The sequence below is a fragment of the Periplaneta americana genome, chromosome 3 (assembly GCF_040183065.1).
Source record: "Periplaneta americana isolate PAMFEO1 chromosome 3, P.americana_PAMFEO1_priV1, whole genome shotgun sequence".
In the NCBI taxonomy this organism is placed as follows: Eukaryota; Metazoa; Arthropoda; class Insecta; order Blattodea; family Blattidae; genus Periplaneta; species Periplaneta americana.
The window spans coordinates 86,749,221-86,776,147 of NC_091119.1; the positions used below are offsets into that span (position 1 = coordinate 86,749,221).

The window sequence follows — 26,927 nt, forward strand, 5'->3', positions numbered from 1 at the left end:
CATTATCACAACATTGCGGCAGAGTTTCGAAATCAGGAATTATGACACTTACTGCCAGTCGTAAAATTGATCACGGAGGTATTTGTCTGTCAGTCGTGATATAAATTTGGTTTTAATATTTTCATTGTTGAAAATAATTTTTCACAAACGTAAGTTGTAGCGAACATGGCTTCAACAGAGCAAGCGAAAGAACGAAGCTTCAGATATTTATTTTTTTGGCAAAGATTTGAAAAGTTCAACATCTGCAAAGTCCTTACATCTAGCTTTCATTGTAACATCACAAATCTGTTAATTTAAATTTAAGATCTAACCGCATTATTCGTACATCTGTTGAAAAAGAATCGAGTAAGAGATGATGATGATGATGATGATGATGATAATAATAATAATAATAATAATAATACTTAACCTCTTAATATTTCATGAGTGACCTCTAGTATGTCGTTTTATGTTATACAACCGTTTTCCTCGTAATACTTGTGAACAAATCATACATTTAATATTCTCATCATATTGGCAGCAAGAAAATGTGTCCTCCCATCCTACTTGAAACTTTCGTTTTTGTAGAGGTACATGGTTTCGAGAGAGACATTGCAACGATAAGCCACTCGCAGGTCAGAGGCAAATACAAGTGGAACGGAGTTTGACTCCAGTGAGTGAGAGGGTGGGGGGTTGGAGGAGGAGGTAGGAAGCAAGAGAAATGCATAGCTATCATTGCGAGCTACAATGTGCTCGTGAGTCATATTTTCGCCACGGCTGCTTTAGTTATAGCGTTTCGAAATTTTTGTTCGATTTTCCACATGAAAGTAGTAGATTTAGTTAGGTATCTTCCATAGGAACTTATTTTATTCCTCTTGTATTTTATTTGCCCTGTGCTATATTCAGTTATGGACTTTCGTAATACGGGTTATGCAAGTGGAAGCCCCGCTACTTGTGATGTCTTTTTTTTGTAATTCTCACAAGAGTGAGGACAGAACGAGCCAGTGATGATCGTGACACGATCATATCCACTCAATTGTCTACTCAATCAATGAGACAGAATTGAGTGTGAAGGTCATTCCTTCACAAACACAGCAGTACAGAGTCCGCTGTAAACATTTACAATATTACGTCAAACAACTGATCTTCAATTCAGTGGCGTATACTGGTTTAAGGGTCTGGGCTACCACTGACCCTATTATTACACAAAATATATTTTAAAAACCCTATAATAAAATTCCTTACCTATTTATATGTGAATTCCAGACGTCTTGATTGGGACGAAAATACTTTGATGACTTCGTCATTGAAATTACAGTTGGGCCGCTTGCGAAGTTTCTGTAGAAATGACTTTTCAATTGACATCAGTGCCAAGCCGGATAAACGTTCTTGTGTATGAGTTGATCTACAGTAGGATTTTATTCTCTTCAACGCAGAAAATGTTCTTTCTACCGATGCTGACGTAGCTGGTATTGTCACAATTAATGTTGCCAATTTAAGGACTTCAGGAATAACTTGGTTCAGCTGGTTTTCATATATGGCAGATAATATTTCATGGATAGGTTTGTTCGAAAAATCAAAGACTTCTGCTGAATATATTACACTTAATTCATTTTTCAAACGTACTTGATCAAAGTGACTGTTACAGGACTGAAATAATTTGTTTAGTGCCTCATTCGGGAAGTTTTCTCTATAAGCAGAAAATTTTTGAGAATATAGAAGATGTGTGAACTGAAGCTTTCCATAATCAGAAAATCTGTCAGTAATTTCCATGTGCATACGATCTAGTATGATGTAGTACAGCTGCCTGTATTTCAATTCATCATCTCCTTTTCTTCGCTTTAATGGTGGTTCCATTGTATTGTCTGAAGAATTTTCATTTTCCATATTACTCCATATGGACGGAAACCCACTACGTCTGAACTCGGATATAGTATTTTTTAACTTTGATACCTCTTGCAAGCAGTATGCTATGTCTAGACTTTTTGTCTGAAGAATATTGTAGAGCACATCTGTATGTGCGAACACTCTAGCATAGACTTCAAGAAGAAATATATTCTGAAACTGTGTGAAAAAATACAAATATCCTTGAGCCTGCACAATTACATCATCATCATCTCAGTTTTCTTCAGAGTCATTACAAATGATATTTTCAAAGAAAGCAGTCAGTTGTTCTCTGTATTACTTTACTGTATTTACAAGCCGAGATGTAAAATTCCATCTAGTTGGTGATACTTTTGGAAGTTTCTTTTTCATAAATTCCTTGAGTTTTTCTGATATTTTAGGAGATGATGAGAAAAATGCAGCTAAACCCGACAGTGTTTTGAAAAAAATGCGGCATTCTGGAATGGATAAAGTAGTTTGTTGCAAAACTAAATTGAGAACATGGCTGTAACAATGGACAAATAGTGCTTGAGGATACTTTTCTTGAACTTTTGTTTTTAAGCCATTAATATTTCCCGCCATAACTGAAGCACCATCGTATGTCTGTGCAATTAACTTATTGCCGACATTGTATTCTGCTATAACACCTTCCACATGCTGAAACAAAGCAGCAGCAGTTTTGCCCGAACTGACATTTGTGAATCCTATAAACCGTTCTTGAACATTGGCAGTACTGTCGACGTATCTTAAAACAGTGGACAATTGACTCTGATTAGAGCAGTCACTTGTTTCATCAACAATAATGGCCACAAAAGGTGCTTCTTCCATTTCAGAATTTATGTTCTTTATCATAACCCCACTTATAGCAAATATTAAGCCATTCTGAATTGCGGGAGAAGTACCATGGAATACTGTTGAACTCTCAAGATGATTGGCCAGTAAATGGTCAAATTCACTTAAGGAACTTAAATATTCAATATAATTTCCTCTATTGTCTGATTCCACACTCTCATTATGACCCCGAAAAGCCAATTCTTGTTTTCCTAGAAAGCAGACTGCGTTAATAAGACGCAGTAAGATCTCCCGATTTTTTTTCACAAGAGCATTGTGTTGGTTGATGTGTAGAGCTTTTTGCTTATCTACCTGTAAATCAATTCTTGTCTTCCCAAAGTTTGCAAAGTTCATGCTACTATAAATATGAGCTTTTGATTTGTCGTGTTTTAGGACTGCCGTTCGAAGGAAGATCATATTAGAAAACCCCTCTTTTGACCACACATTAGTTTCGCGGCTAAATAAAAAACATGGCCAGCAAAATAGTTTAGACAGTTTAGAACTACCACACAACCAATTCCACTTACCATATGATGTTGAAGTGAAATGGCGTGTGTACTCACGCTGTTTTTCTTTTACGTCCATGGACAAATTTAACTCAGGAGTTGGTCTTTCCATTTTCACAATTTCAACTTTCTCGTTGTATGTACGACGGTTAAAAGGCACTTTTAATAAACCTTCTATTACACAATCATTTTCAACACAAACCTCTCCAGAAACTTGTTCTGCCATATTTTTCACAATATCACTTGATTGGGAAATTAAAAACTTAATAATTCACAATTAATATAACTCTTAGACACTCGAACAAATCACAAATTTAAAATACTGTACTGCAAGAACACAATCACATTAATGAGCTAGCGTACTAAGCATATTGTTGCTTCGCGCCTTCCAAGAAACCGATCACGAGAGCGGCAACTCACCCACCTACAGTGCACGATGGAAACAGGAGGGAGCGGGGGGACGGGGAGTTGTGCGACGTGAGCGGAACGGTCACAGGCTACCCTTCGTAGCAGCGGTTTCTCCAGTGATGCCGCCTTGACAACTTGTTTCTTTTCGAGAGCAGAGAGCGCATATAAATTTAACAATTACTTTAATTTTAATTACTGTGGTAAAACTAATACGGTAATACAAAATTATTACATTATGTTATATTATAAACTTTTTCTTTTGTAATTTCCTTTGGGCTACCGCCGGTAGCCCCGGTAGTCCGCAAAATACGATCCTGCAGTTCAATTAGGATTTCCAAGCCGAACTAAAGGGTGTTATTGAATGACATGTACTTACTCATTCCACATATTATATTATGCAGTCATGGAAACAATCAGTTTTATATTTGTGTAAGTGCTAGTTTTTCAAATTATCTGCGAACAGATTCTTTCATTTTTCCTTCTTTTGCATTCACAACGTTCTCAATGTACAGTTATGTACCTGATATGTACGTTTACAGGAACTTTCACTTTCTTTCCGCACCATTAACCTTTTATTCACGAGCTTGCTAGTGATGGCAAAACTCCTTTTTCAAGTAGCGCTCATTCGTGTTACGATCTGTAATTTCATATAGGGTACAGCTCTCAATTGGAAATAATGCCATCGTTTTATTACCTTCCACACTCGTGGAGAATAATATAATGATATAATTGCTTCGTCCCATTGATCATTCGTATATCTTACATAGAACGTAGATGTACTGTACACATAACTTACAATATTTTTTATTTTACATTATTTATGAAGTTCTTTATAATTTTGGTTATTAGATTTGTTCCAGCAAGCAATTCAGAACGCGTTACGAACTAATATCGAACATCTTTCGACTCATGGCCTAGTTGAGTACGTTCTCAGATCTACTTCGGGACTTTACGTTGGAACGTTTCTTGAACTGCTTTTTCACGGACTTCGAAGTTCCTTCTCATATTAACATTATATTCAACTTCCGAACTTAATTCGTCATAAAATATAGGCCTATCACTTTCACCTTCCAAATCACTTATGATGGACTATTTTTTTTTATTTTAACCTGTCCAGTCGAATCATTTTAACCTCAAGCTCAGATTAAACCATCTGCGCATGCGTCAGCAGTTCAGAATTCCCAGTTCCTGCTCTTAATCGAGAACTAATTGCACTCGTTCCGAACGTTGCACGATGGAACAGGAAACTGGGAGTTCAGAATCAAGTCTTGTTGGAACGCACATTGAGATACTGTGCATGAGCAGGCAGTTCAGAAACGATTCTGAATCGTGCTGGAATAAACCTATTACAGTATAAACTAACATTTTATGTTACCTATTGGCTTAGTTTTACAACGAAGCCACAATTATGAGCTTCAAACTTGTACTTACTAGTTATCAATTTATTGAACCCATGTTCAATGGGTGTTCTCAGATGAAAGTGTCATACAGACTTCTCGATGATAGAAAACTCATTATGCGTCCGTCCAGTGCAGGGATGCAGAACTGGGGAAAAGAGGGGTGGAAGCATGGTGAAAGTCTTTGTTTCCTGTCCACAATCCCCTGGCCTTGAATTACGTAGCTGTGACGTCCGCAAGCACACTGAATATATATTTCCTCTCCCCCTACCATATCCAATGACGCGTGGAGGTGAAAGGAAGGGATGAGTCACGTGTTCCGGCTTGTGACGTATGTCTCAATTGTAGCACAGTTTTGCATCCCTGGTCTAGTGTCAGGTCGACAAAATTCAGGTATGAATATAGAACAATAATCTTAAAAGACTGTAGAACTATGGAGCGATAGTGATGGATAGTGGTAATGGTAGTTGTAGGAGAGGAAATGGTGGTGGTGGTAATTATAGGAATGGTAATGGCGATATTGCTTGGAGGAAAGGCAATTTTGTTAATTATAGCAATAATGGTGACGTTATTAGTTGTAGGAGTGGTGGTTGTGTTGGATGTTGTAAGACTGGTGGCGTGTTTTGAGGATTATACTGTGAAATGAATCACTTAGAAATTTCCTGGCACTACCGTTTAATTAATGGGTTCAGGAAACATTTCCGGAAAATCATCAAGTAAACAACTTGCCCAAAAGAGATTGTATCCCAGGCCCCTAAATTCATAGTCGGACGTTCTTATCACTACTCCACAGCGGTTAGTGGTAACACCCGTAATATACCTAATGGTATACTAGTTTTCCGACAACAAATTGAATTTTCTCAAAACTGAGATCACATTTCGGCGTAATCATGGCCGTGTTAACATAAATACTGACAAGCTGAGAGGGCGGAGCTATTAATGGTTGCTTCTTCAGTAGTAGTTTAGAAAGCACATTTTCCATTACTAATGAATTATACACAGAAAACATGACCTTCGGAAGACTGACCCACTTTCGTCTTCAGAAGGAAAGCCGTAAGGAAGAAGAAATCCTTGTTAGGGCCGTTTTAAATGACCTTCCTCCTTTTCGTGTGAAGATGTCGGTAGAACCAACCTTCTAAAACATTGCTTTCTGTAATTCACTAGCAATACATACAAGATGTGTTATATTAACCAGCGGAATGCAGATTGAAGCTCTCCTTTAAGTTCATGACTACATCAATCACTTGACAAATGTTAAGATTAAAATATTCATTCGCAAATCGTTGGATTAATTTTATCTTTCTTTGAAGAAAAGTTAATAATCGGCTGTATTTATTCGCGATTTTAGTATTGTTTAACTATCCATTGCTAATCTTATTTCTACAAGTAGCTGTAACAGTTCCATGTAATATTATGTAAATCTTTTTCATTTCAGTGCTCCAAAGCACAAAGAAAATCGTTTTAATTTCAGAACATAAATATGTACAGTACCAGAAACAAAAATGGCCCGGCTCTTAAAGCTCCTTACAGAGCACGATTCACACCACAACGATTTAACGATGGTTTTCAACCTAGTATTATTTGAACATTATTATAGGAAAGCATTTCACAACTAATGCAAAAATTACGAAATAATTTGAAAATAAGATCAAATTAATGCCTAAGAATCATTATGTAACAATCACGATACAATATGACAACCACGATTATGACAATTCATGGCAAGCATTCCGATAGTAGTGTGCTAGCGTGCTTGCTCGCAAACTACAAAGTTTCAGGGTTCAGAGACTGTTGAGGAAATAGTTTTTTTTTTTAATTAATTATGCAGATTACTTTTGTTTACCATCATTCTACAGATATTTTATTTCACGATTTACAGTAGGCCTATAAATGTTCATCTAGTGTATTAAGAATAGATCTCGTGTGTACCACTGCTTTGGAGTATTAAGTCTGCGCAGTGCGTTGAATCTGGACCATATAAAATTCAAGCGGGCCTTTTTTTATTAATAGAAAATTCAAGTTGGCTTCTTTTTCTTCTCTTTCTTTTGGAACTGTACTTTGTTTAAACAAATCGTCATCTTGAATAAAGTTTACAAAGCGGTATTAGTAAGCGCTACAGAATACATCTTGACAGGAAATCCAGTAACCAACCACAACGATTGATACTCAACATAAAAGACTGATACACAGGCGTGATGCTAACAATATTGTACAGTATTCAGTAGATTAGTGTCTGTCAAAAGAATCTCTGCCCACCTTTCTACCGGCCCAACGTCACAGAAATACTGAACTGAAACCTGTTTCAAGACACTTCCAATCCAATTTACTTTATTTGTCATGCTTATCTCCTCCTTTCATACACACTTATAATCAATGCGTTGTAGGGAGTAAATATGTAGACTAATACTTGATATATTTGCGCACATTGCGGGCCTTCTAGGATCATGTTTGACTAGTGACAAGTACAAAGTTGTCAGAAATTTATGTTTTCTAAACACAGACAAGTTACTTATGATCAGGGACAAGTACAGTAGAACTTGGTTATAGCGTCCTCGTTTTGTGCGACACCTCGCCTATAACGTCAAATATTCTGTGGTCCCAACTAATTCCCCATAAGACATACGCTTTTCTACCTTGCTTAATACGACAAACTCATATGCGTCTACCTCGCATATAACTTCATTTTCAACCTCAGTTTGGAAGAAGATTTTCTAAGAACCAAAGTATCTTAAGAAATATTTTGTTGAAATCTGACCCTGACAAATTCTTTACAGTATCCTTTTGTCATAGACCTCTGGAATGCAGGCGGATTCCCCACCCTTTGTAACCTGCCCGAATCCATGCGGTATTAGGTCAGTTTCGACAGGAAGTTTTTACTAAGTGCACGCATTTTAACGCAGTATGGGCACTAAAAGAAGTGAGTGACACTTTAGAAGTCATTAGAATTGTGAACATGTTCTATGAAGCTAGGGAAGGGAGCATTGAAATTGCAACTGAAATTATGAACATAGAACGTAATTTAGCCCTAGAAAATGTGTATTGGGCAAGTAGAAGAGATAACAGAGTAAAATGACTGATTACTTCACTTCTAAGTAAAGTAGTTTGGTGAGTACTGAACAAACTGTTTTAATACAGAATACTGTATTTATAATTGTAGGCCCACGTGTATTTTATTATGTTCATTGTAGGCTTAAAAGTCAATACATAAATCTAAAATAAGTCTAATTAAGTTTGTTATTTTTCATTTTCCACCTCACTAGAATGATAATGTGAATCTCGGTTACTACGACACTCGTTTATAACAACATAATTTTTAAGGTCCCTTGGATGTCGTTACAACCAAGTTCTACTGTAACTAGCAAAGTAGAAGTGAATTTTATTAATCTGACCAGTGTTCTGTTTCTTGAAAGATTTAATTGTCACGTTTGATTATAACTTTTATGTTATTCTGACAAGTCCAAGACGTATGGCCAAATCTACTTATTCTAAGTCTGTACATTTGGAGCAGTGAAGAAAAATAATAGTATACAAGAAATGTGGTCAAATGATTTAAAAGGGAAAATTGTAATACAAAGTTCTAAAAGGAGAGGAATATACAGAAATAGAGTTGTATATTGTGGTATGGAAAGTACACATAAATTTAATGGAAAGTTCAGGTTAACTTCAATAAAAATAGAACAACTTTAAATTGTAATTGGAAGCGAATTTAGACGAAACATTGGTCGAATTAATGCCTTATCATCTAAGACAGGGATCGTCAGCGCAGAGCACCCTGGGGCTAGCGTCGCTTACCCGCAGAGAACACAGTCTGCTAGCAGGTATGATCTCTACCTCTTCCTGCTCCACGACGGTACACACGGGACGGCACCGCTTACCCGTTGCACATTTCAGCGAGTGCTGACTACCATTGATCTAAGAGAACAATATTCTTTTCTTCCATTTTTTACTTCATTGTATCCCTTGTTATTAATGGTGAAATGCACCAAAAATATCACCTTTTTTCCCTTCTGATTTCATGAATCAATGTTCTGCCATCTTGACTCGTGAAATTTGTCAACAATTGACAGTCACTTCAACAAGCTTCTCAAAAAAGTTTAAGAAACAAAATCTACTCAAATTATCACTTGTCTCTGATTTCCTTATCAGTTTTCTTTGGAAAATGAATCGTATTGTCGACCAACGAGGAGAAAATCCTGTGCAAGAATATGCCGAGATTAAGTCATCTACTGGAGGGAAAGATGAGGAGGAGAATAATGACAATTAAAAAACATATGCCCTCAGGGCGCAGGTATATTAATTGTTATACCAAATATTAAGCAATAAAATGTTATTAAGCGGGTAGTACGTTTATGTATTATTAATTATGCTATGTCAGATAAGATGCACTTAGGACCGCGTGAGAATTCGAATAGCAAGAAATTACCCCTCAGACCACTGACAAATGAGACTTTCTCATGCGTGGTGTACAGTATGCTAGTCAGTACGAGCCTTAACTAGTAACAATTAACTGCTTGGCGTACAGTATGCTAGTCAATACCAGACTTAATCAGTAAAGACTTAACCAGTAAAAATTAATCTATTATCACAATTATAATGGTGTGGGACACAAAGGAAGACAGTTGCCGACCTTGAATAAGTTCTGTACAACCGAATGAACCCCCTCTCCCTCTCCCAAGTGAAACATTCTGGCGTAGCCACTGCTAGTAGATTAGATTTGAAGGCAAATCATCGCAATACTAAGAGCACATTTTGCTTACCACTTTGATATAGGATACGTAACACTATTCACAAAGTTTGCCGATAGTGTTCGTAGGAATATTACGAGCCGGATTCGAGGGTAAAGATCGATGCAGTCTTTAGAGTAGGGTTGGCAGTTGGCTTCCCGTATGAGCGTTTTACCCGCACTGGAAATGAAATCATTTTGTTCCCTCGCGGGCAAGACTGTAATTTGAGGAATATTTATTAAGGTCCACTAATCTGATATGTAATTTGAAGAAAAATCATTCAAAGTGTCATTGTAATTTGAGGAAAAGGCGCGAAATATTTAAAGGCAGATCATGCAAAATTTTACACGAAACAAACAATTTCTTCCCACTTTTCCCAGACTTAGAACTGGCATATTGCTGTGGTTAAAAATGTTGCTTCTGTTTTTTGCAGAACAGTTTTTAACTTTGTCCCACTCCTGTCGCTTTAAAAATATTGTTCACTGATCTAGGGGTGTTACATATTACTGACGTATTTGACTAACAAATCTATTCAGTGTTCCACGTTCATATTATTCCAGCCTTAGTGCCAATGTTCGCTGACATCTGCAGACAGCGATACGCGTCTTTTGACCTTGTCGATGCTTTGCATTTTTACGTAAGTTTGAGTCTGAACATTAAAAGCTGACTGAAACGATTCACATGCGTTCGTGGTGTTTTCCAAGGAAGCTGTAGCTCTTGAGCCGACATTTCTGGAGGGGAATTTGAATAGCTCTCTATGGCTATACTATAATTTTCAAGAAAGTAATTGGACGGTTCTGTTAATTTTGAACTAGATGACTGATACTCAAATAGTCTACCGAAAGCAAAGCAATCACCAACGTCTTCAGGTTTTAGAAATGTTAACTCAAATAACTCAACAACTTACCTTCTTGGAATTTACTTTCCTGATAGGTTGCGCTTAGACCAAGCTTTTGAATTTTTCTGTACCAGGTCTGATGGAGATGGAACCGGCAACTAATAAGTCTTGCATTAGGCCATGATTTATGGACGGCTTTATGGATTACTACCTCGAAATCACACACTATTGTTTCTGGTTCAAAACGTCATTTAAATCAGAACACTTTTCTTGCAGCAGATCAAAGAGATTGTATTTATTTTCCTCAAATTACAAATACATTTTCTGTGTCAGTATATCTGTAGGCTATTTATTTTCCTCAAATTACAACTATACTCCATTTTATTTCATGAAGTGCAGTTCGGTGGCTCCTTTGAACACCCACTTACAGATTTATGACTTCCCACACAAACACCTAACAATTCCATCCTGTCCCCTCGTCCCAACATTGCATAGTTGCCACAATTCTGGTGACCCTCGACATGAGACAGTGAGACTGACGGGATTCTTGGATTTCGGAAAAGATGCGGCAACTCTGCCTCCACGTGGATTTGACGGGAGCCTGTCAATTCTTCTGAACGAGGGTTGTGATTGGTTACTGACAGGAGAAGACAAGATTTCCGTCACAGTAAGGAAGATATTTATTTATGACAACCAATATAGTAGGGGGCAGTAGAAGGTCTGTCGGCAAAGTCCTTCTATGAAACTGCACTCCATGAAATAAAATGGAGTATACCTTTTCTGTGTCAGTGAGCGCAAATCCTCTGCTGTTCCTCAAATTACTGTCGCCAATCTAAGGTAGCGGAGAAGGGGAAAGTGGGCACTTTGTTTCGTACCTACAGATCAGGGATGAAGTATGTACTACATATATTCATGGATGTCTCAAAGCGAAAACCTGGAACAGAGTTTAACAATGACTGGACAGCGTCTCATTTGTAAAAAAATGTCAGGTGTAGACAATATAATTTAAAGCGCCATTGTGATGTGTTCCATGCTGAAAAATATAAAGACATCGTTAGTGATGAAAGGATGAATTTACTCACTGTACTAAGTGAGGACGTAAGTGATATTATTTCAATTTGTATTTAATGTGTTTAACAATCTAAAGTTCTATCCTGAAGCATAATATCGAGAACGAAAATAATGGCGCCAAGATAAAGAGCAAGCGTGACGGTTTGCACTTCGTAGGTTGAGAGCTGTAGAGAGGCTTGCTGTAAAAGCCCATTACACTGTCCATTGAAAACATTATTACAAGAGAGGGGAAACAAGTAATCAAAGACCTTTGTAAATCTGTGTGTGTGTTTTTTTTGGCATTAAGATAAATTTATTATTTTGTATTCTGAGTTTAAAAAATATGTTAGCGTGTATGAAATTATGTATTCGTTTCTGTTACGTTAATTAGTTTCACTATAATGCGCTTGTTTGCTAGGTACGCCTATGTTGTTTATAAAGTTTTATATTTACAAACTGTGATAATGATTTCTTTCACAAGAAATTTAACGTAAAAAGCTGTGATTTGCTTACTATAATTTCATTATTATTATTATTATTATTATTATTATTATTATTATTATTATTATTATTATTCAAACTTAGCAAAGAGTATTATAATTTAATACGAGTAGAATAAACATGTTTAGTTACTGTTCATTTAGTTTATTTCTCTAGTTACTGCTTATCTTATTACAATTTATTTACAATCGCATATTACTGATAAGAAGTAAGCATGACCTTCCATCGCTACGCCGCTAATGTCCGCAGTACAGTCGGAGGCAACGATTTTGACAGATGATCTCGATCACATTTCGAATAGGCGAGCCAATGTTTTGAGTGAAATGTATGAATGAGTGCGATAACGATGTCTGGCATTGTTTATATGTTCACACCCGCCTCTCGTCTCGTCATTATTAATAAACACACCACAGTACAGTCCGATTCATAGGAGTGTCGTAAATGACTTTCGTTCGCCTTTTACATTTCCTAAATTAAAAGGAAAAAGCATTGCATAACCAGAACCAAGAAATTATTGCAAAAAATGTTTATTACTTCATGAAGCGATAGGCGAAAAATAGATATGAATCGTGTCGAATTGTCTTCATTAGTAACAAACATTCATAAAGTATGAAAATGAGTTGCAGAAGCGATAGGGTTCGATTTGAAGAGCGATAAATAACCGAAAGAAGAGGCATGCTGAAATAAGAAAATACGTAATTCGACAAACCAAGCATAAATCAAGCAAGAAATCTCATGTTCCAAATGTTTAATGGAAACAGAGTAATATAAGAACTTAATTTAATGAATTAATTCATATGGGCTATTCCATCTCAAATCGACCGAAATATAGAGAAAATTAACCTTGCAATTTTTAAATACAATGAAACTTTTTCTGTCCGTAGACAACTGTGATACAATGCTTTGTGCAAAGTTTGAGGCATCAGAACTTCATAGTGTTTAAATTAAAAATATTTAAATTTATCGTATTTTCATAAAATGAGCAACTTTAAACTGTTGTGGCTACGAAACCCTCTCACCAAATGATCAAAATCATGGTTTATTTTGATGCTGAGAAGTTAAAGTTTATATTGACATGTAAACAGTTTCTCTTACTTTTTATGGAAATGGAGAAATTTAGATTTTTCTTCATTAAGACGCCTTTGCCCACGAAAAAATATTTAAAAAATATATGGTTAGATTCCGCATTGAAAGTACAAATAAACACATATTTTTTACTGGTGCAACGTTGATAAAGTATTGAAAATATCAAATAAAGAAAATAAATAGTACGCACGTGAACTAACCAGCTGACTGTGATGCGGGAACTAGCCGAGGCAAGCAAGGCCAGGAGACATAAATACGTGATGTGTCGTCTAGTAGCGCATAGCTGGGCTAGCTTTATCACAGGTTTTCATAAACAGGGGAGTAAAATGACGAAAGAAAGAAGACTGCATCCAAACATTTACTCACCAAAATGTTGCTATTTCTTGCAAAGGACTTCCACGCCCCCTTCTGCGGAAGAATATGTTTTTGTCACAAGTTTTGACTTGGAGACAGGAATGCAGACATGTGTCGACAAAGTCCCTTGTACTGTGCGTGCGCGTTCGAATCTGGGAACCAGCTCCTTAGCCTCCCTTGCATAATCTTCTTTGCTGACGTAGCAGAATGTTATTGTGGTTAAATTCGCTGCTGCCCACTCAAATAATTCAAACGGAGTGGTGATTTGGTTGTGAATTGGACGTTGGAGACTGGCTCTGGCTGCCTGTCGTTTTATTGTTCCTCCAATTCCGTCACACAATCCCTTTCCATGAGAAGTAGCAAAGAAGTGCCACTCTGCCTTTATGCCAAACTCTTCTTCATGGCAGCACAGATTGATAAAGTTATTTTTGTTTTTATATTGAGAAGGAGCGCCGTCACTGAAATAGAATATTTTCTCCACCTTGTCACACTTCTGTTTCAAAAAATTAATTAATTGTTTTTGAAAGAGATGGACTGCAACAGTGTCATGTTTCGGGCAATCGGATATAACTACAAAATAGTCACATTTCTCAGTGTCATTGTTCCTATGATAAACAACAAACGTTGCCTGATTGTTGTTCCAATGGAAACCAGGTACTTCATCTTGAATAATGAATGCACAATTTTCAGAGAAGTCTAGTGTCACTAAGAATTCCCAATGCTTTAGATTAATTTTTGTTTCTTCATAAAACATTATTTGTTGCCTCGCAATAAATGAATGAGTGCCTCTAACTTTCCAATTAACACATTTATAAATTAATCTGTAGACTTTTCCAGTCTTTCTAATGTTGTTTTGTCTGTAGCTACCCACTGAGTCTATCAAAGCTTTATCAAAAACAGATTGTGATTGTGTTTCCAAATCTAATGTTCCGGGACACTCAGCACACTTATCAAAATAACATGACGGTTGTGGTGGATTGCAAATGATTCTTGCAATACAGTCTTGGTAGGATTTTATAGGTAGGCCTAATTCTCCACTTTTGGTTAATTCTGGAAGTTTTGCACTATCTATCATTAACTTTACATTCTGATACAGCATGCAAACGCAAACCGCTAAAATACAATGCTGTGGCCTTAATTTGGCGAATTTAGAAAATCCAATTGTAACACCAGGATGTTTGTCCTTGAAGTTTCTGTAGAGTTCCGAAAGATTACAAAGCACCACTTGTTTTTGTACCTGCTTCTTTTTGCCATGTTCTCTAACTGTTACAAAATCCCTTTTTCCAGGCATAGTTCTACTAAATTCTTCTGTTTCGTAAAACTTTTGAACTAATTTTGTTGTCATAACCGGAAGTCCGTGACCTTTTTTGCTTTCTGGAGTACACATAATTAGACCTCTTATGTTAAAGTCCTTCGCGATGGAAATCATATGTCTGGTTGCTGCGAAGATACTCTGGATCTTCATAACGGACCACGAAGAAGGGAGAATAGTGAGGATTTGAATTTTGGTTTTTCTGTCCTGGGCCAAGCAGAACGCTGTTTTAAGGTTATCCAGGATTTCATTATCTGGTTCGTTTGTAGAATCAGTACTTGTATCACACTGTTGGAAAACCTTCCTTTCAGTGACGTCTCTATCTGTTTTAGTTTAGTTTGGGGATATTTTTTCTGATACATTTTCTTCTTTTTCACCGGACTCACGCCAATCACAGTGAGTGTTTCGTTTAAAGTAGTAAGGGTTGCCTTGTCAACACATTGCGTTTCACTCTTACCCGATTCTTCACTATTACTGTTGCTGTTACTACCACTCTCTCAACTGTAACACTTTGAACACTACAAGTTGGCTGGACACTTTCTTCTATGACTTCTCTTGATTGAACTGCATTATCTAAAGAATGTGATTTACTTACTTTCGATCTGCAATATGTACAGTACATAATCGAATTATGTTTTAGTACTTTTCAGGTACGCCAAATTTTTCTGCAATCAAACGGGGTACTTTCCAAAGCCCTTTAACATTGACCCTTTTGTGACGCGTATGTTGAAGGGGATTGAAGCAGCGGTCACCTGAGTAAGATTTGTCCTCCATTTTAAGCAACCTGTGAAATAAATTTCGTTACAATGTAGAAAATGTTTATATTACAGAAGCGCTCACGAAAGACACTCAATAATTTGATCGATATTGTTTTGAAATACTTTATCTTACCGTAATGGTTTCACAAATATGCGTTAACGAACACCTTATATTAATAAATATAAACTTGAAAATACTGAGTCACAACACTTGCACTTACAAAATGCACACGCAACTTTGCTACCTTTGCTCGCATACTGGAGACTAAACATGTCACATCGTTGTCTCAGAGGATGGCATGACTCATCCAACGCTCGTTTATTATCTCTCGTCCAGCGCGTACGGTACTGCGCCGTTCAAGTTCAGGCGTGTGAAAATAATTTATTTAATACCCTCGAAACTTATTGCCCTGTCACTAAGCAAACAATGCCGAATCCCTCTTAAGGTACGGTCACACGTCGCTACTTTTGCAGTACAAAAAACTGCGCAACTCTCGTACTGCGACGTGTGAACAACGCCGGTACAACCCGAAAAGTAGCGGCTGCCGAACCTGCTGCTCCCTACTTTTCCATGCTGCGCGCAGCTTAAAAGTAGCGACATGTGAACAGGGTTCTCAGGGTTGCAGCGGCAGCATTTTTGATATCGGTTTTGTTGAAACTTTTGCTGCGGTTGCGACCAGTGTTGCCACCCAAATGCGCCAATGATACTTTCATTGCTTGGATGTATTTTAATGTTGAATGTGATGAAAATAAATTATTTGTAACAATTATTAAATGCACAGCGCAGTCTGAGCATATTTGCTGACGATATAATTCACTTTTTTTAATTTTCTGTAGCGTAGTTTCAAACAGGAGGGTTGCCAACATTGATTACGTGAATATACTGTTGGTTATCATTTAAGTATATAGGCGTTTTTAAAAGCTTTATAGTAAAAACAATGCCAATTTCTGAATACTAGTTAGGACATAAAAGCAAATAATAGATAAGTAAGCTTTCGCATGAGTTTATTAATAATGCGAACATAACCACAAAATGTATATTGAGAAGTCAACACGGAGATGGAAACCTGCAGCATGACTGCGGCTGCGGCTGCGGCTGCAAAGTAGCGCCTTGTGTGTGAACAGACTCGCAGCCTCCAGGTGCAACTTTTGCTGCACTCGGGTTGCGCAGGACGAAAAGTAGCGTGCAGCGCGCTACTTTTAGTTTACGTGTGAACACGACACGCAACTTTTGCAGCTACAGTACAAAAGTTGCGCAGCAAAAGTAGCGACGTGTGACCGTACATTTAATAATGCAAGGTTTTTTCTCAATATTTTTTTTACATTTTTACAAATGGGCAAAAAGCCTAAAAGTAAGTAAAATCAGATTATCTGTCTCTCTGTATACAATAAAAATAAGGATTACTTCTTATCATAACCTACCAAATGTCAGCTTCAAAATGAGCTCTCGTTCAATGTTCTGCAGTAAATGGTTCCAGAGTTCTGAGCGCTGAAAGAGGCTTGTTTTTCTAAAATACGCTACATTTGTCGCTCAACAATACGAAAACCGTTTGACTTTCGATAGTGTATTTTTGCAAATGCACTCTCCTCAGCATCTTGTATAAATAGGGGAAACATTAGAGTACGTATAAAAATTGCGAGGTTTTTTACTGATCGATTTCATATGGAATAGTCCATATATGTAGCATGTGTTTACAAGGAATGGTAATGTTTACACAATAAGGCGGTCTCTGAGCAATAGATCACGAAAAATGTATATTTTTGCAAATGCACTCTCCTTAGCATCTTGTATAAATAGGGGAAACATTAGAGTATAAAAAAATGCGATGTTTTTTACTGATCGATTTCATATGAAATAGCCCATATATGTAGCATGTGTTTACAAGGAATGGTAATGTTTACACAATAAGGCGGTCTCTGAGCAATAGATCACGAAAAATGTCGTCGTTTCTTGTATTGTTTAGTCTGAGTCTGATAGTACTGTCGAACTTGATGATTTTTTACCATGGTAATTCCTACACTTGTCGCATCCGCCGGTAACAGATTTAAATATTTCTTAAGACGTCCCCAAACTACGGCACGCAAAAAATGTGTGACTTTTTGACCATCTTCATAGTCTGTGATAGCAATTTCGCTTCTTCTCCAATAACAAGGTTATTTTTTCATTGTGGTGGTCTTCTGAAACGAAAGGCCAGGACTTGAATTATCCTTTTCGTTTTTTGCCTCGTAAACTTCAGCACCACAAGAAAAGTGATGGGTGAAAACTTGATAATTTTTGGTTTAAAAAAATCACATTTGCAGTTGAACTAGTTACTATAATATACACACTGATTGTGAATGCAAATATCAATATTCATATGTGCCTTAGAAGAACAGGACAATTTTCGGTTAAGGAGACATTGTACACCTAAGGAAATGGAGGAAATTATCATTTTTTTCTTTTTATTGAATGAACTTTCCTAGAAAGTATTGTGAATAAAACAGAGAAGAATGCATTTAGAAATATTCAAAATCGTAAAAAATATCGGGAAAACTATTTTTTCTGCACAAATTATACCAATTGAAAAATACAATTACCATTCGCAATAAATATTTTATGGATTCTAAAAATATGTTTATTAATCTAGAAGTATTGGCTGATGACTAGCCTATACCAAAATCCTGCACAAAATTCATTCAGGATATGTAGAAATTAAATGTTTGGATTTTACTAAATTTATACTTTCGAAAGTTTTTACAGATCCCCATAAAATGCATGTGTTAACTGTGTTTTTGTTTGTCTGCGCTATCAGATGTTTTTTTTTTAATATAATTCATAGTGCTGAATCTGTCATATTGAATTCGTATAAATTTTGTTATTCGTATTCCTCGCCCATTTTTGTGCCATTCCACCACTTCAGGGATAAATTCGGACAAAATAGTACCATATCCGTATTCTGTGATCCCAAAGATCCCTAGATATATCGACTTTCGTTGAGATCGGATGACATGAGAATGCTCACTTCCTTCTACCTTTTCACCAGTATCTTAGGAGATGGTATTTAAAAAAATCTAAGAATGTTTAACCAAAATTGTAGAGAGTAATATTCATTTTAAATTTTAAGTCTCTACGGCGGCTAGTTCAAAATACTTTAGTGAATTTTAAAAGCATTAAATACTTTCTCTCTCCTCTCTGCCCCGTTAGGGGATAAAAAAACTCTCAAAAGTTATTTGAAGGGGGTACATGGAGTTAATTTTTTTACATTCCTTATACGTTTTAGAAACACTTCTGAGAATATTATAGATTTATTAATTTGTCATATAGAATAATACCTGTAATATTGATAATTAATATTTATTTTCGGCGTAGCTCAGTGGTCAGAGCGCTTGGTACGTAGAACCAAGGACCCGGGTTCGATCCCCGGTGCAGGAGCTAATTTTTCTCTTCAAATATTAATTCTGAGAGACAAGTAGTCTAACCCAATTTTATAAAGGGGACTTTGTTTTAAATTTAAAGGCTGCATGTCTGCTGGTTCAAAAAATAAATCAGTATAATTATTTTGATCATTACTACCATTTTCCATGCCTTAATGTTCATATTTCGTAAAACTCCGCCTTATCTTTAGATTAAAGATTAACAGAAGCCACACATAGGGTATAAAGGGATTTAATTCATGAGTCAGTCAGTCTGTTGATTATAGAATAGTTTTTTTTATTAGGCTATATAGGTTATCTTTATACTTTATAGTAACGAGGAAAAGATTATGCAACGGCAACTGAAATTATCTCGAAAACTGTGAGTCGGGAACTGATCCCTTTTCATATGCATACAAACATGATAGATTACCGTAGTTCTACAGTTTAACTAGTATATGTGCATAGTTTCTGGAGGTGACTGTCCATCGAGTCCACTTGGATATGAGCCGTTAAGAGCAAAAGTGGTGTAAGTCAGAATTGAGTAATGAGGTTTAAAATTAAAAATTCTGTAGCAATTAATATATCCTTCTTGTTATCCACTGGCTACTAATAGTTTAAATAAATTGAATATTAATTGCTACTTTGCGTTGTATTTTACAGAATGTTTACTTTAACCCTCATTGCCCATTTTTGACTTACACCACTTCTGCTCTGAACGGGTCATATGTTTTACTCTTATGTCCCACCCGTTGCTTGTGACAGAGATATCAGCCGACCTTGCAGCAGTGAGTAACTCACTCTGGAGTTCAGATTAAGAAAATCCATCTGCCAAAGTCTCTGGCTCCCACTGTACTGCACAACTGTACAGCCCTAAGCCTAGCCGTCCACTGGCACCGTGAACGGCCGAATATTTGTTAGGCCGTATACGGCCGAATACCGGACGACCGGCAGAAGAGCCGATCGATCGTCCACTGGAGCCGAAGCTTCGGCCGTCAATTACCAGTTGTATGTCCTCGTGCTACATGCTTATACTTAATACATACATACATACATACATACATACATACATACATACATACATACAGCCAACGGCGTGGATCAGTCGGTTAAGGCGCTTGCCTGCCGGTCTGAAGTTGCGTTCGGGCGCGGTTCGATCCCCGCTTGGGCTGATTACCTGGTTGGGCTTTTCCGAGGTTTTCCCCAACAGTAACTTGAATCCCAGGTAATCTAAGGCGAATCCTCGGCTTATCTCGCCAAATACCATCTCGCTATCACCAATCTCATCGACGCTAAATAACCTCGTAGTTGATACAGCGTCATTAATTAATCAACTAAAAATTACATGCATGCATGCATGCATGCATACATGCATGCATACATACATACATACATACATACATACATACATACATACATACATGCATACTTACTTACATACATACATACATACATACATACATACATACATACACATAGAAATGGCTTTTAAGGAATGACGAAAATATAGGGTATATCCGATGCTTAGAGAAAGGTGTCGCCTGGGTAATTTTCATCATCTACGCCTACACAATAAACTTCTAGAGCATAGTGCTATGTTTTTCGATACATTTCAATAGCTATATTTTAAATATAATTCGTCCATCAATCTCAAAATGGTCAAATTTCAGAGAAGTTGTATCACCTGAGAAACGTTTGTCAGTGATCTTAAGGTAAGCAGTACATGAATAATAATTTGTTAAGCCTTAAAAATTTTATTTCACTTGTTTAACGAAAAAAAAAAAAAAAAGAAACACACAAGAACTAATTAATTTTTCGGCGTTCATGGCGAAATTTATGGAAACAGTCATCACATGTTGCCCTGTTCGGCCGATTGAGGCCGGAAAATCCCATCTGAATTGGATCGAATCGGCATTCGACTGTCTTCGGCCGCAAACGGCCGAATAGGACGAGTGTAATGGACGAGCGCCAATGCATTCTCTTGTTGTGGGATCATTCGGTCGTGTACGACCGTAAACGGCTGAGTTGTTATTCGGCCGAATTCGGTTCCAGTGGACGGCCAGCCTATAGCACAGAAATCAGCTACTCAGCTGTGTTACCGTACGGGCACTCTCCAGTTATGTACTGTATTGCCAAAGCGGGGAGTACTTCTTGCCGGCCCTGGTTTAGAGCCACTACATACGTATAATGTACAATATAGGCCTACAAAGAGTCAGGGCGCATACGATATACGAGATCTATTGGCTGGAACAAATTATTATATTACCTACCTTTATGTCACATACGTTTTGATTCTTTTAAGCAAAACAAGGAAAAAAGTCTGCATTATGTATAAAGCAATACATCAAAATTCTTTGTAACTCTGGACAAATCGTTCACGAATTTGTTATAACTCAGTTGGTAGAGCAACTAGCTGCGGACTGGAAGGTCCCGAGTTCATTTCCGGGTGGTGATGGGGTTTTTCTAGTTTCCAAAACTTCCAGAACGGCCCCGAAGTTCTCTCAGCCTCATATCAAATTGAGTACCAGGGTTTTTTCTCGAAAGTAAAGGCGGTTGAAGTGTGGTACTGACCACACCACCCCATTCTAGTCCCGGGGTGGTGAAAGCATGGAGCTCTACCTCCACATGCCTGCCAAGCGCATTCAGAGGATACCTTTACAATTCAATAACTTCAGGTGTCGCGGCACTAGTAATACTATGTTACAAAACAATGGAGATTATGGTTTCTGAACCTACATAGACCAAGCCACAGAACATAGGAAAGATCGAAGAATGCTGGGTTTGCAGTGAAACCCACCCTTGAGCGGCAAACTATAAAGGAATGAAAATGTTCTAAATTATTGTATGTATTATACAGTGTACATGACTGTCTTACATGCAGGCACTGATTTCTATCATATATAAGGGTGTTTAAAAAAGGTAACAAGAGCTCTAATGCACAAACTTTATCTCACAGGCAGATATACTGATACACTTTTTCCAACGGCAGACCAAGATATTGATGCCGGCATAGAGAAATTCTGCGCCAAGTCCCTGAAGCCAAGTCATGACGGCTTAGTGAACGGCCGTATCGGTGTTGAATGGCTTACTACCCAGATGCTTCTTAAACAGTCCGAAGAGATGGAAATACTGGGCTCCAGGTCAGGGCTGTAGGGAGAATGGTCTATTTCTTCCCACCGGAAGCGCCACATTCGTATCGTAGGCCTACACCTCGACAAATTTACGATTTTCTGCTGGTAAGGGGAAGAAGGAGAATTAAATAGAATAAGAACAAGGAAGAAGACAAGAAATAAATAGTGGAAGAAGGGGAATAGCGAGTAGAAGAACAAGGAGGAAGATAAGAAACAGAGGAAGAAGGGGCATTGCGAATAGGAGAAGAACAAGGAGGAAAACGAGAAACAAACTGGGGAAGAAGGGGCATTGCGAATAGGAGAAGAACGAGAAGGAAGACGAGAAATAGAAGAAGAAGGGGCATTGTGAATATGGGATGAACAAGGAGAAAGATGAGAAACAAATGGGGAAGAAGGGGCATTACGAATATGGGATGAACAAGGAAAAAGATGAGAAACAAACGGCGAAGAAGGGGCATTACGAATAGGAGAAGAAAAATAAATACGACGAGTAACAAACAGGAGGAAAAGGGATATTACGAGTAGAAGAGGAAGAAGGAGGAAGACGATTTTTAAGTAGCTAGGTTATTTTACGACGCTTTCTCAACATCTCAGGTTATTTAGCGTCTGAATGAGATGAAGGTGATAATGCCGGTGAAATGAGTCTGGGGTCCAACACCGATAGTTCCCCAGCATTTGCTATATTGGACTGAGGGAAAACCCCGGAAAAAAGGTAACTTGCCCCAACCGGGAATCGATCCTGGGCCACTGGTTTCGCGGCCAGACGCGCTAGCCGTTACTCCATAGGTGCGGACGAGGAAGACGAGAAGCGAACTTGAGATGGAGGGTCATTGCGAATAGGAGATGAGAAACAAACAGAGTAAGAAGAGGCATTACGAATAGAAGAACAAGGAGGAAGACGAGAGTCAAACAGAGGAAGAAGGGGCATTGGGAATAGGAGAAGAACAAGGAGGAAAACGAGAAACAAAATGGGGAAGAAGGGGCATTACGAAAAGAAGGTGAACAAGGAGAAAGACGAGAGAAAGAGGAAGAAGGGGCATTGCGAATAGGAGAAGATCGAGGAGGAAGATGAGAAACAAACAGGGGAAGAAGAGGCATTACGAAAAGAAGAGGAACAAGGAGGAATACGAAGAGGAAAAGAACGAAGAAGAAAACTAGAAACAAATAAGGGAAGAAGGGGCATTACGAATAGGAGAAGAACAAGGAGGAAGACGAGAAACAATTTGGTGAAGAAGGGACATTGCGAAAAGGAGGTGAACAAGAAGGAAAGGCGAGAAATAAACAGGGGAAGAAGTGGCATTACGAATAGAAGAACAAGGAGGAAGACGAGAGACAAACAGAGGAAGAAGGGGCATTGGGAATAGGAGAAGATCAAGGAGGAAGAAGAGAAACAAACAGGGGAAGAAGAGGCATTACGAAAAGAAGAGGAACAAGGAGGAATACGAAGAGGAAAAGAACGAAGAAGAAAACTAGAAACAAATAAGGGAAGAAGTGGCATTACGAATAGGAAAAGAACAAGGAGGAAGACGAGAAACAAACGGGGAAGAAAGGCATTGCGAATAGAAGATGAACAAGGAGAAAGACGAGAAAGAAACAGGGGAAGAAGGGGCATTGCGAATATGAAAAGAACTAGGAGGAAAGCGAGAAATAAACAGGGGAAGAAGGGGCATTGCGAATAGAGAAGAACAAGGAGGAAAGCGAGAAACACACAAGAAAAGGGAAATTGCGAATAGGGGAAGAATAAAGAGGACGACGACGAGAAAAAGGACACGGAAGAGAACAGGGAGGAGGCAGAGGACATAGAGGAGAACAGAATTGTGTCGTAGGATAAAAAGAAGGAAGATATCGATTAGGAGAGCGGCGAGGAGGACAGTAAGGGGAGGATGACAGCAAGGGGAGGAGGGCAACGAAGATGAAGACAACAAGGAAAGAAGAATAGGAAGGGGGTGATAGTGATGTGCGGAGGACAACAAGGGGAGGAGAATATTAAGGACATATAGGTACAGGATATAACCAAGGAAGCGGAAAAGGATGAATAGAAAAGGAGGGGGGAAGGATGATAGAAACGAGGATTGATAGGAAAAACAAAGTAGAGGAGCAAGAAGAACAAGGGAAAGATGAGAATAGTAAGCAGAATAACGAGTAGAGAAAAGAACAGGAAGCAACGAGGAAAGAAAGATAACAGAAAGGAGGGTAACGATAAGGAGTAAAAAGAGAATAAGGGTGAGGCGGATCGGAGAAAATAATGAGAGGCCGTATGTGGATGTGAAAAAGGAAAGTAGCAAGGAAAAACAAGGGACAAGGGGGTTGGAAATATATGTAAGAAGAAAAAGAACAAAACAAGGTTTCGTAATTTCTCAATCGTGTGTCTGCCTGACGTGGTTGAAATTATCCGAGATACAGCTTTAGGTAATCCAACAGGGAATGAAAATCGCCCAAAGAAGAAGATGATAGTTGCCGACTTTCGAAAAAATTGTGCAAGAAAACAAGTCTATAACAATTTAGGCCTTACGACATGCAGTTTAAGATACAGGAAAATATCTCATTCACTTTATCTTATTAATGGAATTATTATGAAGAGGATAATGCTTGGTTGAATAACTGAGATAAGTAAAGATGGACTTGAATGTCGAAATATTGAAGATCAATCAGTCGCCGGACTTTGTTTGAACAGGGTGATGCAAAAGGTTTGCTGCTACCGGCGTAAACAAGCGGTAGCGACTCATGATCAGATACTAGGCTCGGGCGTTAGTTCGAATCCTGCATGGGTTTATTACTTGGTTGGGTTTTTTCTGAAATTTTCCCCAACTGTAAGCCCAGTGATAAATAAGATCATAGCAAATTCTCGGACTACCTCGTAAGGAACTATTTCACTATCATCAATTGCACTAATTCTAGATAACCTCGTAGTTAATACAGCGTCGTTAAATAATACATTTGAAAAAGAATTCTGGCGAAAACTTAGGACCTTGCAAAATGCTTTATATGGATTAGGATTTTAATAGCAATCCATGTCCATCGGTTGCAATATGTAGTGTTACTGAATCTCTGAACACCACCTAAACCAGTCAATTTTGCGAATATGATAATGATAGCGCAGCAATGAAATAATAATCGGACATTGTTTTCTTGAGTTATCTACTATTTGCACATCATATCTCATCTAATATTGAATGAGAGTTGACAAATTACCCAGAAAAGATTAACTACAAAGCCAACATAGCCTACATGTTTCATGCAGTTATTAGCAACACAGTCGAGCGTTGTGTGTTGAATTGTCAAAGATAATAATTTATTTATTAAGAAGATTAAAACAATTGTTTCCTATCACAACTTTTTTCAGTCTAATTTTAATTACGGAATTTTACTGTGGGGAAATAGTGTCACTGCAAAAGATGCTTTTCATCTTCAGAAAAAAATCTGCGCATAGTCTTAAGGGTTGTGGTCAAGAGAACATTGTAAGCACTTATTCAGTGAATTTGGAATTCTCTTTCTTCATTGAATGTTTTTGATAACATATTCGTATATGAACATTTACATGATACACGATACACTTTCATGACTAGAAATAACTGCAACCTATTCCTAAATGCAGATTAGCCAAGGCTTGTAACGGCCGTATTGTTGTGGGCGTGAAATTTTTTAATAAAAATTTTCTTAACATTAGAAATATTAATAATATTAGTTTTTCAAACTAAATTACAAGACACGCTCTTTAGTGAAAGTTTTTGCACAGTGCATGAATAATTTGAATGTAATTTTAATTAATTTGTATGTAAATAATTTTAGCTCTGACTAAGTCTATTGTAATTTTGTATTATTTAATGGCTTTTAAAATAAACTAAACTATGTTCTCTCCCATTCTTTCTCTTTCCCTATGTATTTCCCTTTGCCCAAGTGTAGAGCTAAGACTCAGTCGCTGTCAGTTATGCTAAATTAAATATTACATGCGTCCAGACAAAATAATGTAGTCACGAAGAATATGAGACTTATGGACTAAGTCGCGTGAAAAGAATAGGGTCTACTAGTAGTAGTGATGATAGTAGCGATAGTGGCGAAAGGGATTCAAATAAGAAGATGAATTTTCGTTTTCTGGATTGAACAAAAGGCATTCTTTTTAATTCCAAAATAGTTAATTTTAATTTGTAGTTTATACGTTTTAAGTTTATATAGAGATGAATACAATTAAGTCATTTTTCACAATATTTACATAAAATAGCTAGACTTATAATGTAATAATTTATAGATTTTTTATTTACGAAAACCACCATTCGAAAGTTATGTAACTGTTAACGTGCAGGGTCTTTCTGTGGGACCTACTTCATGAGTACACAGAAAACGCAAAAACAATGGAAAAGTTATCCCATGTATCCTTATTGCCAACTGAACTGTGCATATGCGCCGTCTTTGGACCTATTAACTAGGCATTGAACCTATTAACTAGGCATTTGTGGGACTACCTGAAAAGAATGGTTTATTCACAACCCATTCCCAACATTGAAATACTTCGTCAGCGTATCCAAGACGGTTGCCAACTTATCCGACAAAGACACGGTAATGTTTAAAGAATACGGTATTCTACGATCAGGGAGGAAATAAGATACGGTATCCTCCCCTCCCTGTCTACGACATGCAGTCTGCAGGCTTGCATTCAGGGTGAAAGTGGCCATTGTGAGCACTTCCTGTAATGATAAGCAACTTCACACTACTGATGTACAAATACGACTGTAACGTGGAACCGAGTTCAAATCGAACAAATGTTTATGTAAACTTTT

The 26,927-nt window shown here is 37.5% G+C and overlaps 1 protein-coding gene and 1 long non-coding RNA gene across 4 annotated transcripts in view; both read right to left on the reverse strand.

Annotated features, from left to right (window-relative positions):
• Nucleotides 1-26,927, reverse strand: part of LOC138696234 (uncharacterized) — a 99,840-nt gene that overhangs the window by 46,070 nt on the left and 26,843 nt on the right. The window lies entirely within an intron of this gene.
• LOC138696236 (uncharacterized) lies at nt 9,565-15,880 on the reverse strand. The gene is made up of 3 exons (XR_011331292.1): nt 15,762-15,880; nt 13,571-15,654; nt 9,565-11,501 (listed from the first exon to the last, which is right to left on the reverse strand). It is a non-coding gene; the product is annotated as an uncharacterized lncRNA (long non-coding RNA).